General features: G+C 39.4%; 1 protein-coding gene across 1 annotated transcript in view; it reads right to left on the bottom strand.

Annotated features, from left to right (window-relative positions):
* AMPD3 (adenosine monophosphate deaminase 3) overlaps window positions 1-132 on the bottom strand; it is a 25599-nt gene extending 25467 nt beyond the window's left edge. Inside the window, exon 1 of the mRNA XM_026034681.1 lies at window positions 71-132. The gene's annotated coding sequence lies outside the window, so the exon portion shown is untranslated. The remainder of the gene's footprint in view (window positions 1-70) is intronic.
* Window positions 133-18996: the final 18864 nt, after the last annotated feature.

The following is an 18996-nucleotide window of genomic DNA, read 5'->3' as shown; positions in this document are numbered from 1 at the left end:
GGCGGTTGGCGCGCGAGGAGCCGTTAACGGTCGACCCGTGAGGAGGGGGAGGCGCGCGCCCCGCGTGTACCTCAGTCGGGAGCTGTCCCGGGTCGGGACCGGCCGGGACGGACGCGCTCCCTCTCGGGACGGGACAGGCGGCCCCGCTTCAGGCTCTGTCGTCCCCGCCGCGCTACCTGCAGCCACGGGAGCGGCGCGGGAGCAGGAGGATCCGGGCGAAGCCGCCTTGCCCGGCGCCGCGGCAGCCGCTTCCCTCCGGAGGCTTCAAGACAAGAGCCCGCTGTCACATGGCTGCCCGCAGGCGCGGAGGGCGCTGCCCTGGGCGGGCCGCCCGGCCCGGGCAGGGCCACCTCGGCTTGCGCCTGTTCGGGAGTACTCCCCGAAGTGCTCGTTAACGCAGGAAACTTTCTCTCGAAACGCCCTCAGGTCGAGGCAAAGATGACACCTGATAAGTAAGTTTGTTGGCCACGTTTCCCTAGCAAACGTGGTTTCAGACATGTTTGTCCTTAAGCATAAAGGCTGGTTTTGAGTGATGGTGTATGTTAAAATGCAGTTATAAAAATTAACTTGTCAAGTAGAGATCCCCAACATAATTAACTGCTAGGAATCCGGTAGCATTCCAGTTAGATCAACACCCACATTTCCTTTGTTAGGATAAAGAAATTACTTCAGAAGGACATTGCTGCCCTTCAGCTGAACAGGACATTGTTGAAGGTCAAAACAATCATGACTCAGCAGGAATGAGGTCATTAACCTCATTATAAAATAATTTGACCTTAGTTTGAGAGGTTCCAGGCTCCGAATCTGAAAGGTTTAGTGGTCTTTATGGTAAGTTTGGTACATAATACCTGGAGTTTAATCCTAAGTATTGAAATACAGAAGTATGTTTACAGAACAGGGAAGCAAAGCATGAGAGAGACTGTGTATTTCTGTGGCTAGTGCAACTGTTTAAATGAGGAAATACTCCATATATCTCAAGCCTTTTTTCCCCGCCCCCTCAGTGTCAGAAAAGCCTTTACATCACACATTTGGTGACAAAATGGAAAGAAAGATGACTATACAAAGTTTGAGTTGAAAAGAAGACCAGATGTTTGGACTAGTGTCAGGTGGTCACCTTAATGTACTATGGGGCTCATAAAAGAATAAGTAAAAAAGCTAAGAGTTAGGGCCACAGCTATTGTGGGTAATAATAAGGGTGTAAGACATGGAACTACCAACCCTTAGGATTTGTAAAAGATTCAGCCGTACAAAACCATGAGATTGACTTTAAAATAATAACACTAAAAATAAACAGTCTTTGCTTCTGTTGGTTTGGAATAAGAGGCTCAGGCAGTGTGTGTGTTTCTCTCACAGTAACTCTGAATGCCTTCATCAGCTGCTGTTGGGCTACTCCCAGACAAACCATCTGCCACCCAGGAAGCTACATACTGTAAGTGTCTGCAAGTCTGTCTCATGTTTGCCCTGCCCACGTGATAAATGAGGAAAGGGCACCTGTTGTGCCTGGACATTCAGTACACTCATTGACGGCTGATATGTTAGTCCTGCTTACTTCTTCCTGTTCCCCTAGTCATTCCTCCAGTTGCGTGCGTGAACTTGTCCAAACTTGCTAGCCTCCCATCCCAGAGTTTGCCTTGCAGTGTGGGCTCTTAGCCCTGCAGTCGAAACTGTGCTCTGTCTGTTAGACTCAGGAATCCTATGGCTTCTGGGAGTCTTGGCCTCAGTTTGGCAAGTTTGAGTCTTGTCTTTACATTTCATTCCTCTCAAATTAACCCCTAGAAACAAGAGCTTGTGATAGCTCCCTGTCATGCTCTTACTGGCTTCCTACCAACCCTTACTCAAAGGTAAGTGAGCTTCTGCAGCTTGCTTTCGTGACAACAGGCAGCTCTGTGTGCCCCAAGTGAATAAAAAGCTGCGGTCTTTTGCTCTGAGAAAATGTGATGCTCTCACTTTTTGCAAAAGCAATTACTGTGACTGGTGATTATGCAAATGGTATTCAGAATATACATTGGGCTAGTTTTGAACTATGCCTAGTTGTATGTTGTCTCAGGCCCCATAATAATCTTACATATATCTTTACATATGTCTTTGGAAAGTAGAAACAAGACTTTTCATCTGACAGCTATGAAACAGCATTTTTACAACAATGATTGCCATTGAACGAAAAACACTCCATTGATGTCAGGTAGTGCCTTTTTAAATATTGTCTGCCCTAAAGAAGTCTTTTTGCTAACCCAGTTAGTGGTTAGTTAATGTTTTGATACATCTTACTGCATTTCCAGATTGATTTTAAATATTCTAGTTCTTGATATAAAATGTAAACACTTTCTGAAAACATCAAGCTTTTTTTGGTTCACTGCTTTTGTATAGCAGAAGCTCCCACAGGTAAATTTTGCAATGTGTAAAAATGTATTTCTTTGTATGTTTTAAATTTTATTATACAAGAAAATATCCCCACCTTTTACAAAGCAGCGGTTACATTTCTTGGATACAAATTACAACTGTTTACATTTCTTTGTATTATTTTAATGCTGTATCTCTATTATACCTTCAATCTGCCTATTATACCTTCATTCTACTTTAGAGATACACCCTTTGGTGACAGTAATAAACTCATAATTAATTGCAGTGTTGATATTTGAACTGCTCTTTCACAGGCAGTCTGGCATTGTGACAATAAGAAAGTCAGAAAAACTTTTAAAGATTTGCTTGCAGGTCAACATTCAATGAAAGTAAAGTAAAGACGATCCTGAATACACATTTTATATTATTAATACTCATTTAAAAAAAAAAATAAAAAACAGAAGATGACTAAAGCTGGAATGCACATTCATAAAAATTAAGAAATTTTCTCGTTATCGCTTCAAATTGTTTCAGCTGTTATAAATATGCAGCTTTAATTCTAGCACTGCATTGAAAGCTAATGGATTTTAATTTTTAATACATTCCTATTATTGACTATGATATTCCTAACAACAAAACAACTAATGGGTCAAGTGAAATAGTTCAGTCAGTAATGGACTCATTAGTGACATCCGAGCAGTACTAGACTTATTATGTGCTTTTGTGGTCTTTAATCAGTGCAATTAATGGTGTGCTAGGCACAATTACTTTTTTGTACCCAAGAGTAACCAATATTCCAACAGCAAAAGCATGATTAAAAATGGGAGTTTCCCAAAATAGACAGGAAGTTTGTGCTAAATATGAAATGTAATTGAACTGTATTATCAAAAACTCTCTACTGTCAGGAAGTAGTGATCAACATTTTAAACAAAACAATATATGAAAATCGTAGTGACTGAAAAGGGGAAAAAGATGAACTCACTGAGTGATTGAGATACTAGGCAAATCATGTGTGTGTTTTACAAAGCCAGTGAATCAAAGGCATTATGTTTCTTATCTGTTGCTTTTGAAAGAAGAAGGAGGAGGATTTTGTAGAAAATTAATGGGATATATGAGTATTAAATACTGTATTTGAATTGGACTCAGTTAAGAACTCTGAATACAGATGCTTGGGTCTTTCTTTGTGGAGTTAAGCTAGATTCCTAGATCTACAAGTTTGGTTCCTACTCTAAATAAAGCTGCAAGTTCTCTATGTTTTGGAGACTGCTCAAAGTCATTCTAGAAAGCAGTCTGGAGAGGCACAAAGAGGAAGAAAACCGATCAGGCTAATTTGAATGGTAGTGGTGTTAGTAGTATGTACATACGGGATACACCTGAGCAGATGCAACGTGTAGCTGTGATAAAGGTAAGTGTTTTAAAAACGTGTAGGTAACTTCAGGCTTTTGAAAATTGTTTTGATGATACTAAATCTTATAGTTGGTTTATAATCCTGTTCCTCTTTCATTTCCATCCACTAAAACTCTCAGTAACAATGCTTGCAAGTGCAATTGTTCTGTAGGACATGATTATAAAATACATATAGTATGCAAGCGTAAATCTGATGTTGAAAAAATAGAACAAGAGCAAGAACTATAGAAATAGCAGAAACATGCAAGGGTCGAGTTAGTACTTTAAAAGTGAAGTAGGGTTGCATCTGTACTGGACTAAAAATCTCAGTCTCAGGCAGCATAACAGAGGTTTTCCATGAGTTTATAAATAGAAGAAGGAAGTTTGCACAAGAAGGTTTTACGAGCAAGATGAGATGTTTTAGTATGTTTCGAATTGTAAGTTATTCAGATATTTAGAAAAATTTCTTTCTCAACCAGTTGGCAAATTCTTTGCTGGCCTTGCTTTGTCACAACAGCACAGTGAAAATACTAGTTTAAAATCAGTTTGTTTTAAATGTATTAAACTTAGACTTGCAAGTATTTATCCTTAGTAAAAGATTGCCTTGCTTCAATGTTATAAATAATTCAGATTTTGTATGTTTTAAGAAGACATTTGACTATATTAGACAAACCTGTACATATTGCTGAATGATCTTTAATCCAGTTTATAAAAGGCAAGATTTTCTGGAAGTTACATTTCACATCTGTTATGTGGTACCATCTGATATCCACATGAAACCTTTTCTAACTACTGCTCTGGTGTACTGTGCCATTTTACTCAGCTTTGTTCTAGGAGAAATTTTATTTAGTCAGCATGCATATAAAATAAAATATTCAGCAACTGTCTTATACATTAGGCATTACCAGTGTATAATAAATAATGCAACAGTGTAATTGCCACTCACAAAGGGGAAAGAACTCTGTGCTTTAACTTGGAAACATTTAAAATAAAAAATACTCAGAATTATTTGATTTCTGCAAGAAACAGTGTTGAAATGCATGTTTAAAATTGATTGACATTTGTTTGCAGCAGAAGTGCAGATAGCCTCATTAAGTGATGTGCAGTTTGGCATTTGTGTTGCTTGTATGTGACTGTTGATCTGTGATGATGGTCTGTCAGTGTGCTTTGCATCTGGATTGTTTAGTTGTTGAAGTCTGAAATTTCATTCTAAGTAGCAGATATCTGTGAGATGCAGGTGGTGTATGTAGCTGTGCCAAGAAACTGCAAAGTGCAAGATATAGTTGAGACATAATCTCTGTGAACCTTACATAGCTTTGTATAAACCCGCGGTTAGGGGCTGCTGAATTGCAGCGTTGCCTGCTTCCAGAGTGACCCCGGTTTTCACCTGATTTTTACAGGGATTTTACAGGGATGAGTGAAGTTTTGCAGCCACTAAAGCCGTGGATTCACTTGTACAAGAGGATTTTTAATAGCCATTTATAGCTGAAATAAAGCCTCTATGTACTCTCTGCACAATGATAAGCAGACACACATGTTAAGAAATCCAGACCCCTACATTTTTATATGCATATCAGAAACTTAAAAATTCACCCGAAAAATTGAGTTTTGCTTCATTATTTCAACTCTACGCTTCCTGGGCTAAAAATTGCTATGGTTATGCTTATATGCCTCATATGCCAAGTAACTATAGAACTCACCTAAAATATTGAGTATAGCAATTGGCAGCTTGTAAAATTTTACATCATTTTTCCATCCTACAGGTAATAGAAAATACTATATTTTCCTTATTGTTAGTGTGATTTGCCAAGAGGGAAATGCAAGGTTGCATTTTGAGGGGCTGGGCTGTGCCAAGCGGGCGGCCCTAGGTGCCAGCTGTTGCATTTGCGGCACCAGGGCTGCGAGGTCTCCTGCCCCACCTGCTGTTCGCAGCGGCCACGCTCCTCGCCGGCTTTTCCCCTCACGCTTGTGACCTTGCTGATATTATGTAAACAGCAGTTATGCAAGGAATGCAGACTTCACCTTACATAACACAGTCTGCTCCTGTTCTAGATTTCTTTACTCGTACCATTAGTCCATATAAATTAAAAGGGGGAGAAAGCAGTGTTTATTTTATTAAATATATGTATTTCAGGTTCCAAACTGCCTCTGTGCCCTCTTTGCAACTGATATTTTTTTTCCAGTTAGGCAATATTCTCTTCCATAACCTGGAAGAAGTTTACTTCTCCTCAAAAAGGCGGTCCACATCTAAGTTATATTTATGCCCTTTTCTGAAGGATAAAAAAAACTTTGCTGATTTGTAGTTCTTTCACTGAATGAATTTAATACAATATGGGCAAAGAGAAATTAAATTTTTTGAGTATCAAAGAATTTCACCTGTATTTCAGCTACTGTCAAAAGCAGAGGACCTGCTTTCCCAGTCCATGTACAGATTGGTACAGTATGCATAGATTTCCATATCACCTAAAAACATACGAAGCGCCATAAGGGTGAGAAAGGAGAAAGGAAATATTCTGTCTCTAGCAGACATTAGGGAAGTCCCAGGGCCTGTGGGCCCGTTTCTATCGGTATGTCCTCTCGTGTGTCCAGGTGGAGCATCTTCACATGGTGTCCACCACCTGCTGGAATGCTTTCACAGAGCAGTAGATGCTGCAAAGTCTACTATGCTTGATACCCCACTCATTTCCCTCTCTATCTATTTATATCCTGCAACTCTCACATCCCTTCTATTATTTATTGCCCTTGAACAGTTGTTTTATTCTCCTTTCTTTTAGTCCTTTTCCTCCTTGAATATTCTGAAATTTACTGAATACCTTCAAGCACTGGTGAGCAGAAGTTTTCTGCTTAGGGTTTTTGCTCTGGTACTTGCACATTTGTGATCATACACCTTCATACACCTTCATGCCTCTTTCCTTTTTCATTTGTTGCTAATGCCCAGACATCCCTGAAAGGAAAATCAAACAGAAATATCAGTAGGCTGTTGGGTAAATGGTGTGAAACACAGCAGTTGTTTCCCTACTGTGTTCCACCTGTGCTGCCTTAGGATCTTCATGACCTGGAGGTGATATACAGGCTGTCCTAACTGATTGTCACCAGTGGTCAGTCTGCCTTCTAAGCATGAGTGCAGTTCCATTTTAATCATGTCTATTCTTGTCTCACAACCTTATGGTGGGGAGCTCGCTCTGGAGCTTCATTGCGCACTGCGAGCCAGCGGGATGTGAGCCAGATTTCATCCAAACGTCATGGCCCACATATAGCAGCACATCCTTCGAGCTCTGAGCTTTTGCTGGCTGATAGGACAGCCAAGTAAGCACGTGTTCACCGTAAGTTAGTTATCCTTTAACTAGTGCTTAAACAGAGAAGCAATGCATTGTTGAGCTAAAGGAATGCGCCATGGATACTTGAACGTATTATGTTACCGTAATAGAGCTGTCTGCTAGATCAAGCAGTTGGAAAGAAGTAAATTCCGCAATGAGTAGTTGAAGCAGATGTGGGGAAATTGCTCTGAGACTCAGGCAGCCAATAGGGAGTGGAGCGGATGAAATAAAGTGCGCAGTGAAAGTGGGTCTGACCGACCAGTCCGGTAACTGATGACTTGTCCTCTCTAGCAGGAATAGGCAGCAGGGGGATTGTCAGTCTTCTCAGGTCTAGGCAAGAACAGAAGGGAAGAAAACAGAATCATCAAGCCTATTGCTTCTCATATAGTTTCTGAGTTTTGACAACTTTTTTCTTTTTTTTTTTCACAAAACAAAAATACTTAAAGGATTAGACTGTTTACAAGCAAATAGTGAAAAAAATGACTACCACATTGATAAATCTTCAGTGTTTGATTTCAGTTTTGTCTTCTTTCAGGTTTCAGTGTTATGTGTATGCTACCTCAAAATAATGCAGAAAAGATGCATTTCCTATATGCAAACATTCATTAAAATCCAGAACTTAAAAAGTATTTTTGGTAAAATAGCACATATGCTTTGACTTTGCTGTGCCCAGATATACTGTAGTGACTCATAATATACTGAATCTACTCATAAGAAATGTAGCTGTCACTGACTGCCAAAATAAACCACAAGGACTACTCCACTGATGATTTCTGCAAGTGTGCACCAGGGAAGAATGAGAAAAAGTTTTAAGGATATGACTGTTAAGGCCATGACCAGAGTGGTAGCTGCAACAATACTGAGAATTAAAAAAAAAAAAAAATAGTAGTTCATTTGTTTTCTGAGGAAGGAAGTAATGCTAGTTATGGCTAAAGATTGGAGAAGACAGGACTGTAGATCTCCAACACCACCCGAGAGGCATATGTTTTCTTCACAGTCCAAAATGAAATTAGTCATTACCTTTGATGCTTGATAATGTAGAACACATTTCCCCCCAAATTGGGGCTGATTTTGGATCCTTAGTTTTAAAAAAATAGAACAGACTGCCAGCCAGCCAGCTCAGTCAGCTCTGGGATAATCCCTTTGGAAGCGTGGAATCCAAGTGTAATCCCCCAGGACAACTTTCCTGCATCTTACAGCATTTTTGGAGGGGGTGATTGCATGACTGATGGATACCTTAGTGCTTCAAGTTACCAGCAACTAGCCCAAGAAAAAAAGGACATAGAGTTTCTCACCTGCGTGCCAGCAAAACAGAACAGTGTTTCAGGAATAGCAGCGCATCAACAGCCTAAAAACACTTTTGCCAACTTACTCCACGCTTGAATCCAAAATCCATCAGCTTCACTTCTATTTGCTGTCACCACACAGACATCCCGTGGGCAGAATTAACTGTGAATGTTCTGTAAAACATAGGAGACTGAAAACCTTTGCCTTTGTGCTCCTGACAATGGCTACCAATTCCAGATTGGTCAAAAGCTGAAGTAAATTTATGTTCTTTTTATAATAGCCGTGATCGTTGGTGGTCATTCAAAAAAGATGTTCTCCTGTAAATAGATTTCTTAGTCCCTTGCTACTGTAAATGGGGTATATTTCTCTGAATTGTATCTACTTGCTACTCAAAACTGGTGCAAGTTTAAGAAATTATGCCTCAAAAAAGCAGCAATAGAGCCACCTAGTGTTTAAACTGAAAATACTCAGGTCTGTGTCTGAGTTCTGCTTTAGACCTTCTTTCTAAGGACAGGAGCAAGATTTAGACGTGATCACAGAGGTCAGAGAGGGAAAAGATCTGTCTTTCATCACGATGCTTTGCAGTTCTGATTTCTTATAAACTGTTCAGTTATTAGGACTATAATTTGCAATGTTCAATTTTTATGTGGAGATATATCTATTACTGAGATATTGTTCTAAAATTATGCAGAGAAGTTTTCTCTGCTGTTTAAATTCACACACTTTCATATTGTAAATATATATGATATTATTGCTATATTATTATATTACTATATATTACACACACGGACACACACATAATTTATACTGACTTTTCCCCGTCATTTCACATGGTGAGTTCAGATGTAATTTCTCAGCATTTGTCAGCCAGATTTTTTTTCCTGTATTACCTGTTCACGTTGTTATTTTCTGCCTCTATGCATAGCTCTAAGATAGAAAGAAAGTTGAATTTTATAGTTATTGGCCAGTTAGGCTGGCTTTGTCTTCCCTGTAGTGTAACCTAATAACATGAGCACAGATTAACTAATGGCTACTTATCAAACAGACAGACCAGAAAGACCAGAAAAGCCTGGGGTCAAGGCAGAGTTGGGGCCATGGCTGAGCCAAGTAGGCAGCTTCTGCTGCCCTGGGATGTGTGAGGTCAGAGGACAAGGAGGTTACACCGGGAGCTGCAACAGATATTTCTGGGGCAAACTGCCTTTTTCCTCGACCACAGCAAAAGTCACTGACCCACATATTGCACTCGGTCTCTCAGTAGTTGCCAGCCTGGCTTTCTAGGGTGCTGATATGGTCAAATGGGAGTTTTAGAGTTGAAAGCCAGTGGTTTGCCTATTCTGCCTGTGCCTAAAGCTGGCCCTGTATTTTAACCTCGGTCACACCACAGCGGCTATGCTTTTTCATAGACTGTGCTGCAGATGTATGGGTCAGTTTCACAGTTCAAGCTCTGGGGTTTCCCCATTGCAGCTCTCATGTCAGTCAGGCCACAGTTTCCATCCAGGCTGTCATTCATACTGCCATACCTCTTCCACAAGTAATCTTGCCATAGTCACTGAAATATCCATAGGCCAGCTTTCTTATCAGTGAGTTGGAATTCCTTATATAATTATCTTTACAATTACGTGAAGCTGAACTCATACTCGTGTTTATAAAGTCTTGGACACATTCACTGAAAGCTCAATGAAAATGCAAAGAACTGTTATTATTTCACTGTCCTCCCACTTTCATAACAATCCTGCTTTGTAGCACTGACAAATTTTATTAGCATATTTCTCCTCCATTTTCCACATGTTTGTCAATGATATTCATCAAGACTGTGACCTAACAAATTTAAAACTGCCTGACTTGACACCCACAAAGACAGTCCTCACCAAAATTACGTCAATGGGGCAATCATATACTAAAATTCAAGGATGAGTTTAAACATTTGTAGAATTGAGGCCCTGACGCTAAGATGTAAAAATTTAGCAGTGGTCTGAATGTTGCTGTCCATAATCCACCTCCACGTTATTTAGTTTATGTCCAAATCTAATCAGATAATGTGATATTCTGCAGAAGCATCTAGTTATTCACTTGAATCCTAATGTCCATTATAACATCTAGCATGTATGTAATCCAAACGTAGGACAGGCTTTGGGCACGGGAATTTATCTAACCTAACTTCAGATGATTAGAAAGATGGTTGTCTAAATCTAAGATGGTTTTCTAGGATCTCCTTATAGTCCAGGAAAAGGGGCAAATACTGCCAAAAGATGGTTCTCCTGATCTCCAGATAGGTGCCTGAGGACACTGCAGTGAATCACTCTCAGCAGTTGAATCCTGTGGCCAAGAGCAACTAGGAAAAAACAGGTGCTTGCCAGGCATCTCAGTGAGGCTGTTAGTTATTTGAGAAGCTACTTCTGGATGTCCTTTTAGACAGGAAAGGCTGTTTAGGAAGAATGCTACTTTTTAAAGGAGCCACTCTATAGCTGTGCTCCTTTTCATAATACCCAATGCACTCCAGAAAGGAAAGTGTGTGAGTTTTGTGCTTTATAAAACTATTCTGCTTATTACTGATAGTTCTTCTGCCCTCTAGATATTTAAAGTTTTTAAAAACACTTAATGTTTTTTCAGTGATTATGTTGCCAAAAGACAACACTAATGTTCTGATAATAATCACAATGCGTTACTGCTGTATTCTGTTTACTGAATCCCTTCAAAGGGACTATCATATTATCATTATGACCTCAAAAATGTTAGTCTAGTTTAATCATTAGAACAAAGAGCTAGATGCCAGAAAGATCATAATACAACAATTAAGGACAGAGAAGAGCCAACAATGTGGATGATGGAGATGAGAAAAGACCTATCTGAGTTTGTGCAGTCTTCTCCCATTCCCCAGCTGATGCACTCCATAAACCCATGGTATATCTAGTTCCTGCAGATTTCAAGCTTCCATTAAAATAGACCATGTGCTGAGCTGTCCTGTTTACAAAAGCTTTTGTCTGCACAAGGAAATTGACTGACACATCTCTCATGCCGTAAGCTATTTCTGAGCTATTCTAAAATTTGCAAGGAGGCATTAAAAAGCAGTTGTTGTGGAATAGCTTATGCTGCAGTGGTTACACCCATCACTTTCCCCGGGGAGAAAAAAAATCCATTATAATATTCAAAACATGAACTCATTGTAAATTTTTACAGCATTTTCTCTGGGAGTCTACAAATAGGCATCTTGAAATAGGATTCTGCATGACGTTAGTTTTCTGTGAACAGTTAATTCTAAAATCTAATGGCATAACTGGCAGTGATTAGCAAAGCTTTTTGTTTGGAAGCAGAATTAAGCATGAGTGGAATTAGGAATTATTAGAGAGAAAAGTTTCAAGGGAAGAGGAGTCAGAAAGAAAATAGCGGCAAAAGGAAAATTGGAAAGAAGAACATGAAAGTGTGGAAATAATAGTGACATCCAAGATGGGAATGTTACCCCAGCTGAGAAGGAATAATTGTACAAGTTGGAGTTAGTTACTGCAGTGCAAAAAGAGAATTTGTCCCCTTGAACTTAACACCAGCCTCTCACTGATATCAGTGTGATTCTTGTTGCAGATTAAGTGTATCACATAATCTTAAATTTAGACAGCACTCATTAAACATGGAACTTGGCAGTCTTCTGCACTCTTCCCTGCAGAATGACTTTGCACATCCTTCCCATAGGTCATACAGACCTTCCCAATGCCAAGACTGTATTTTCTCCATTGCATGCCCATGTTTGTTCTGCCAACCTTTTCATTACTTTCTTCATCTACTCACAGTAGGTCGAAGCCACATTTTCTGACATTTCAGTCTGAGTATCTTTTAAAAGAACTGGTTTTTTTCCCCTCTGTTTTGAATAGTACAAAGCAACTTGCTGTTTGTTTCTCTCAGAGTGGCAGGCATTTTTATTGTTCTAGTTGAATCAAATGCTAGTAGACTGAAGGAAAATTGTTTTGTCCAGCTTTACATATGCCATAAACTGTGAAACAGGTAAAATACGGATTCATCTTATCCAACAAAAGCCAATAAGCACAGAATAGCAGAGGTACCTTTATCAGAGCTCCCCTGAAATAATGTCTGAGGTGATGTACTCTGTAAGCTGTGCACTCCCCAACCAATTCATAAATAGATTGTGCACATACTTGCAGGATCAGGAGATAAATGACTTTACAGAAGGATTGCTCCTTTTATTTTCATAATTCACAAGCTGATGAAAGATTGCACTGATGAAAAAAAAGAAGTGATAGTTGAAGGGATGTTATCTATGGAATAAAACTATTGCCATTTTTTTAGAGTAGAGATGTTTATGTGACACTTCTGTAAATGCTTGTGTATGAACGTATATCACGAATTGCTAAAAAAAATATACCTCTTATAGGAATTTTATCTCTTAATCTTTAGTTGACATTAGAAATAATGGTGATTCCTTTTTTCCATTCTGATAGTTTGACCAAACAGCTAGTATATGAATGAGGTTAGCGAACCTTTTAGTCTTGAGTATTTTTGCAGGAGATAAAAACTGCAACAAAACCAAAGAAACTAAGGGCTATAAATGGGTATAGAAGATGCAAAATCCTCAAGGATAAAGATACTGGAGTAAGAAATGGACTTAGCAGTGGATGGCATCGGATAACACAGGACAAGAGGTCTGAGTCAGCTGCAGTGTCAACAAAGATGAGAGGAAGTGAGCTGGACAGGGGAGACCCTACAGCTGTAAGAGGGATTCTAAGCCTCTCTAGATGGAAGGCTTCTATTTTAAAAAGTAATTTAGGGAAGTGAGGAAACTTGGTCAACAAATACACATTTTAATTTACCATGTTTGCATAAATCTGCATAATTCTAGGGTTATCCAAATGGAAAGCAGTAATGTTTTTAACATCCATACAATGTTTGTATGCCTACTAGGCACTTTATAAAGGATCAAGGGTAAACCCAAGACAATCACTCCAACCATAGACTGCAAAGTGTGTTTTAAGCCTTGGGCATGCTTTGGAGTTTTGAAAGCCAGAGACTGGTTAGCTCTTGGTCTGTTGGGAAGTAGAATAGAGAATCTGTGTCTGGGAAGTGTTTCAGAGAGGCTGATAGAAGAGGAAATTATGTAGCTTACCAAGAAAAGCCTCGTGCTACTGAAACCACTGTAATAAAACCCCACACAGTAGTTGGAGGGCACGAATAGATGCAGCTTGAGTGTATATGTGAAAGCTGATATGTTTTAAGTAAAATACATTGCTTCAAACAAACGCAATTTCACACTATTTCAAGGCTAGAGAAAATAAATTTGCAGTGTGAGTCTTATGGCACAGCTGCATAATATAGCTGAATTCTTCTCTTTCACCTTCCCATCTCTGCCCTCAGCTAACTCCTGCTCATGGCCTTGCAGGCACCTTTTCTTCTCCTTTCCCTGTTTGATCACATGATAAGCTGATTCATATCATTAATCGTAGAGGAAGTTATTTCTTTTTTCAGGGGAAGTGGGTTACCAGAGGTGGGATATGTTTTTGGTTTGTTTTGTTTTTCCAGCTAGAGAGGATTCACTGATCTTCTTGTACAGTTCAAACTCAGCACAGGGAAGGAGAGAGAACACGTGTGCAGGAGGAAGAGACAAGGAGGAAGCAGGACCACCCCCGTGGACAGGCAGGGAGGCATTAGGTCAGTGCAGGTTTCTCATTAAACTGCAGCTGTTAGGAGTTCAGTATGTTTAATATGTCCAAAAGCAGAACAAGGGGGACTGGACGCATTCATAAGGAGTTTCTCTGTTTAACATTATCAGAGACATAAGGGTTCTTCGATACCACAGAAAGATGGAAGAAATGAAGTCCAAGGGCTGTAAGTTGAAGTCAGCAACTTCAAATGAGAGGTTAGGTGCCTTTCTAACGGTGTGTGTGATTAATCAGCACCAGGGGAAGTGGCTGATCTGTTAATTTTCTATTGCTTGATAGACTCACGTCAAATCAATGTGTTTTTCTGGAAGTAATACTTTAGTTAAACACAGGTTGGGTCCCAGTATAGGAATAAATGGATAAAATGTATTGGCCTTGACAAACAGGAGACAATCTAGGAGACCTGGTCATTCCTTTTGGCTTTAAATTCTCTGAACCTGTGAAATTTCTTAGACAACTTAGACTTCCGCATCCTAGATTTCATGTTGCTTATTTCTGCATTTGGTTTAATGTTTTAAATGCATGCCAGAAGGCCAGAGGCCATTTGTTGTTGTTGTTGTTTAAGCACTAGCTGCAGGCTGAAAACATTTCTATTTGCCCAAATCTGGAAAACTGAGGAATGATTATGATACCAAAGGGAGGAAGAAAAAAAAAAAAAGGGAAAAATAAGGAATACTGTGTACCCAACAAAACAGGGGCAAGAATGCAGGAATGTAAATGTGTTGCAGGCTGTTATTAGGACTTTGGATATAAAAATAAAACTTTAAAAGAAAAAAGACTAAAGATTCGGAAAGTTAGTAACATCTAATTTATTTAGACTAGAAATTGTCTTCTCTAAATTGCTGAGGTGACAGGAAAAAAAATATGAAAAGAAGGTAATCATATTTGTTTTAAGTCTGGAAGTTTCCACTAAAATGCCTGTCTCTTTATAATAGTTTAAAGGGAAAAAGAAAGTGCCCTGGGGAATTACTAGAAAAATGAGCTTTATTAAGTGTTCATGGCCATCTGAACTACCCACCCATCCAGTATAAATGTGTTCTGGCAAAATAAGTGTTTGTGTTGCCATGGCCTTTCTCATGATGTTATTTTCTTAAGCAAAGGCATTTTTCTAGCTGAGATCTTAACAAGGACATAGGCAAGATGCCATGATTCAGTCCCTGAAGGGAAAAATAATGATTTGGAAGGAATAGCGAAGGAAAAAGACAGTCTCTGAGGGGGCAGAACTGTTGACTAGATGTCTTCGTGTGGCTCTTTTACCCAACAGAAGCAGTGTAGAGGGTCATTTACACTTATTATTCTGGTTCTGTGGGAGAGGAGCTGTGGAGAAAGTCATCCGTATGGTATCTCAGCCCACCTAGGACCGTGTGGAAACATCTAGTAATAGAGCTGCAAGGGACACGTGCAACCTCCTGCAGAAGGGCTAACGGGCCAGAGCTAAGACTCTCCTGTAGCATCCTCAGTGTAGGGTAAATCTGTCTTTAAAAAATAGCAACTCTATGGCTCGTTTATTACTTACCCAGCAAATAGAATGTCTCAGATAAAGGGTTGCTCAAATCAGGTTATAGATCCCTGTCCCCAAACCCAGGTAGAGGGACTCCATGCAGAAAACTTCACTAAGATCCATGCAGAACCACGTGGGATTTCTGCAGGATAAGAGATTTGACCAGTTTTGTATTTTGAATTTTCTTCTCTTGTCCTGTCTCTTGTTTATCTAGGGAAAAACTTGCTTAAGGGTTTCACAGAGTTTTCCATCCTCCAGTGAATACCTCCATCCTCCAGTGAATACCTCTGCAAGTGAAATTATTGGTTGTGAATTTTACATTTTTTTACTGATACATAATCTAGTTTTAGATTGCTAACAAAGTTTTTTTCATAAAAAGTGGCAAGTTGGTTGCATAAACATTGAACAATATTGTTATATAGTTAGTGCACATCACTGCCCCTAGAGCAAAACTACTGGGTACCTGTACAAAGAGAATAGGAATACAGCAGTTCTGTAACAGCCCTTTCTCTGCACATCTTCCTAAATCATGGTAATCATCAGTTTACAAGCCAGAGGTCATGTCCGAATCCTGCTGTTCTATATCCACCAAACGGCTATGAAGTCCTTTCTAAAAGAATGAAAGGCAAGAAAGAATAGCAGGGACAAAGCCTTAGGCTTAACTCTCATGAGATTCAGGCATTTTCCTTCCTTCAACTCCCATGACATAGTTTTTCTCTCTCAAACTGATTTTACCCCCATGTAACTCCAGTGGTCTCCCCAGAGAAAGTGAAGGGAATAAGGTCCACAAATATTAAATGTGAGTTCACCTCTAATTCAGTAGTTACTTCTAGGAGAGAGTCCATTACAAAAAGGAGAGGAGAGGAGAGGAGAGGAGAGGAGAGGAGAGGAGAGGAGAGGAGAGGAGAGGAGAGGAGAGGAGAGAAGAATAATCAAAAATAAAAAGTGGAATAGGCCTCCTGGGCCACAATGCAAACCACATTCCTGAAACAATAAGAAGCCCAGTGCCTCTTTCTTCTGGAACAGTGTAGTCCACCTCTTGATACCTAGATGCAACACTATTTTAGCAAATTGACAAATTTCATAACTAGAGCAAAACAAAGAAAACAGCATGGAAAACATTTTTTAACCTTTATTTTAATAAAATTAATTAATTGGAAATAAAAGGAGAGCAGGTAGTATTTCACAGAAATCAGATGCTGGAACTATACGCTGAGAATGGGCTACCCTAACTGCTCACACCTATTCAGTGTCAGATGCTGACACTGCGACGGCTTTCAGAAATCCCCCATAACTGAGCTCTCCTCAGCCCTGTGCGAGACACGTCCCCAGCCTAATGCGTCTCACAGTGAGAAGTTCTTCCTGTTCAGCTTGATATTTATCTCCTAGCTCACTGATATTGCTCAAGTTTCTTTGATAGCTTATACTCATCTTTCATGTTCACACCTACCAGAAAACTTTTACAGGATACTTGAAGCTAGAGATCCACAGAAAAGAGAACTGGAGCTAAATCAGCTTGTTTCATGCAACTAATTCCAGTTAAATTAGCTGGACTATTTATGAGAGGGAGGAAGACATATCATAAAGTAAATAACAAAAGTCGCATATTTGAATTTTTAAAGGTGATGTTTTGAAAATTAGATTAGAAAGAGAATTCTAATTTTTTTTTTCAGTTTAGTTTCTTCGTTTTATGATCTAAGAGGGACGTGTCTGATTCATGCGGCAATATTAGCACTGCTGACTGTGGGATGTATCTGACCCCTGGTCCTAGGTGCATGTAATTGGCACTCTGGAATGATGGAATGGATGTAATGAGTGTACAAGCTCCATATAGCAAGAAAAGTGTTAATTCAGAAAACCATTCCAGGGTAGAGGGAAAGACTGCTGGCTGCAGACGATGAAAAAGCTGCCAGGAAAGCAGCAAGAAAGAACCACTCAGAACATAACTTCACTTAGAGGGAGACATTTCTACATAGATTCTGTCAGGAACTTGGAGATGTGGGAGAACCAAGAGAGAACCAGAGGCTGTAGAAGGGACCTTCTGTTGAGTAGCTGGTGTTTATCTGCTGTCAATAAAAGTGACAATGATTTATGGATGTAGCTCAGATGTGATAAGGTTTTCCCAAGCCACTTGTAAAAACTCACTGTTGAGATAGAAGCACATGTGCACGTGCTCTCCTGGGTGTTACAGCCCCTAGAGAAGATTTAATGTGAATAGTATCCTTTGTTTCTCACTCTACAGGTGAGGGTATTACTGGAAGCTGCTTCTGATTTTAGCTTTGAAGAGCTCAAGCTCAAACTGAGGCTGCTGAGATAGTGGATATGCATTTCATGTAGCCATTTCTCTTACTGGATCCATAAGCTCCCTTGCTGGGTTGGGCCAGACCACACAGAGTGGCAATGGGATTGGCTACAGGTCCTTGTCCTATCTCCATTTGCAAAGGTGAGTAAGCTTACTCAGGAGGAAATCACAGAAGACTGCTTCTCATGACTTAAACATCTGAATAGAAAAAAATAGTTTTTGTCTAGTGTGAGAATTAAGCTAATATTGACCTCGTGAAAAATGAAGACCTCTGAAATAGTCTTTAACCAAATAATCTTTACTCAAATGCTAAAGAAGGCAAATGAAATTACAACTTTATTTCAAGTGTGTTCATTTGTATTATGAAAGTTAATAGTACATTCAATGAACATGGAGTTATTGGAAATGACATGTTCTACTGAAGAAATAATGATAAATTCCTGAGTATTAGAGATAAGTTTTGTGGTTCCTTTGATAAAATATTTTTAGCTGGCTAACATATGAAGGTATTTAGAATTGTTCCAGTTCCGTTAATGGAAAATAATTTATTTCACAAAATGCCTAAAAATAATCCTTACATAACCTGTGGGAGGACTACTGGGCCTTTTGTAGTCTGGAATGCTAATCAAGTGCACAACTTGCCTAATCTTAAAGCTAAGAAGAAAACAGAAGGTATTTTATAGCTTTGCGTGTGTTATTTACTTCCCAATATGCATGTGGGATTAATCACTCTCAGTTCTCTTTATATTTCCAGAAAAGATATGGAATTTTAAACTTTGCAGAGAGATTCAGAGCTCCATTTGCTATCTAAATGAACAATAAGACAGCTCTTTTCTTCAGGACTGGCGGATGGGCAGTTGCTTCTCCTGTTCCCAACCTGCTATTTAGTCATGGGAAAAAATTGTTAAGAACCAAATGTTTTTTCAGGGTCTCTCAGTGGCTTTTCTATTGCTTAGCTGCCCTTTAAGGCCCATCTGACATATAAGTGACCATAAGAGTCTTCCTTATTTCTCTGTTGGACTTAATTCTTCTACAGATAAGAGACGTGTTTTACACGAGCACGACCACAAGGGATGCTTGATCCACTTTCACTAATCATTTGCTAAGATAATTGCAATTAACAGGACTTAAATTTTATCTGATGCAGGCCTGGAGAAACTTGATTAATTTGGAGATTACGAGGTGATGATCCGATTCTGT

This window comes from Nothoprocta perdicaria, unplaced genomic scaffold (assembly GCF_003342845.1).
Source record: "Nothoprocta perdicaria isolate Ctin4 unplaced genomic scaffold, notPer1 scaffold_15, whole genome shotgun sequence".
NCBI classification, from domain to species: Eukaryota; Metazoa; Chordata; class Aves; order Tinamiformes; family Tinamidae; genus Nothoprocta; species Nothoprocta perdicaria.
Note: the sequence above shows the minus strand (reverse complement) of the source record. Positions and strands in the feature narration are given on the sequence as shown.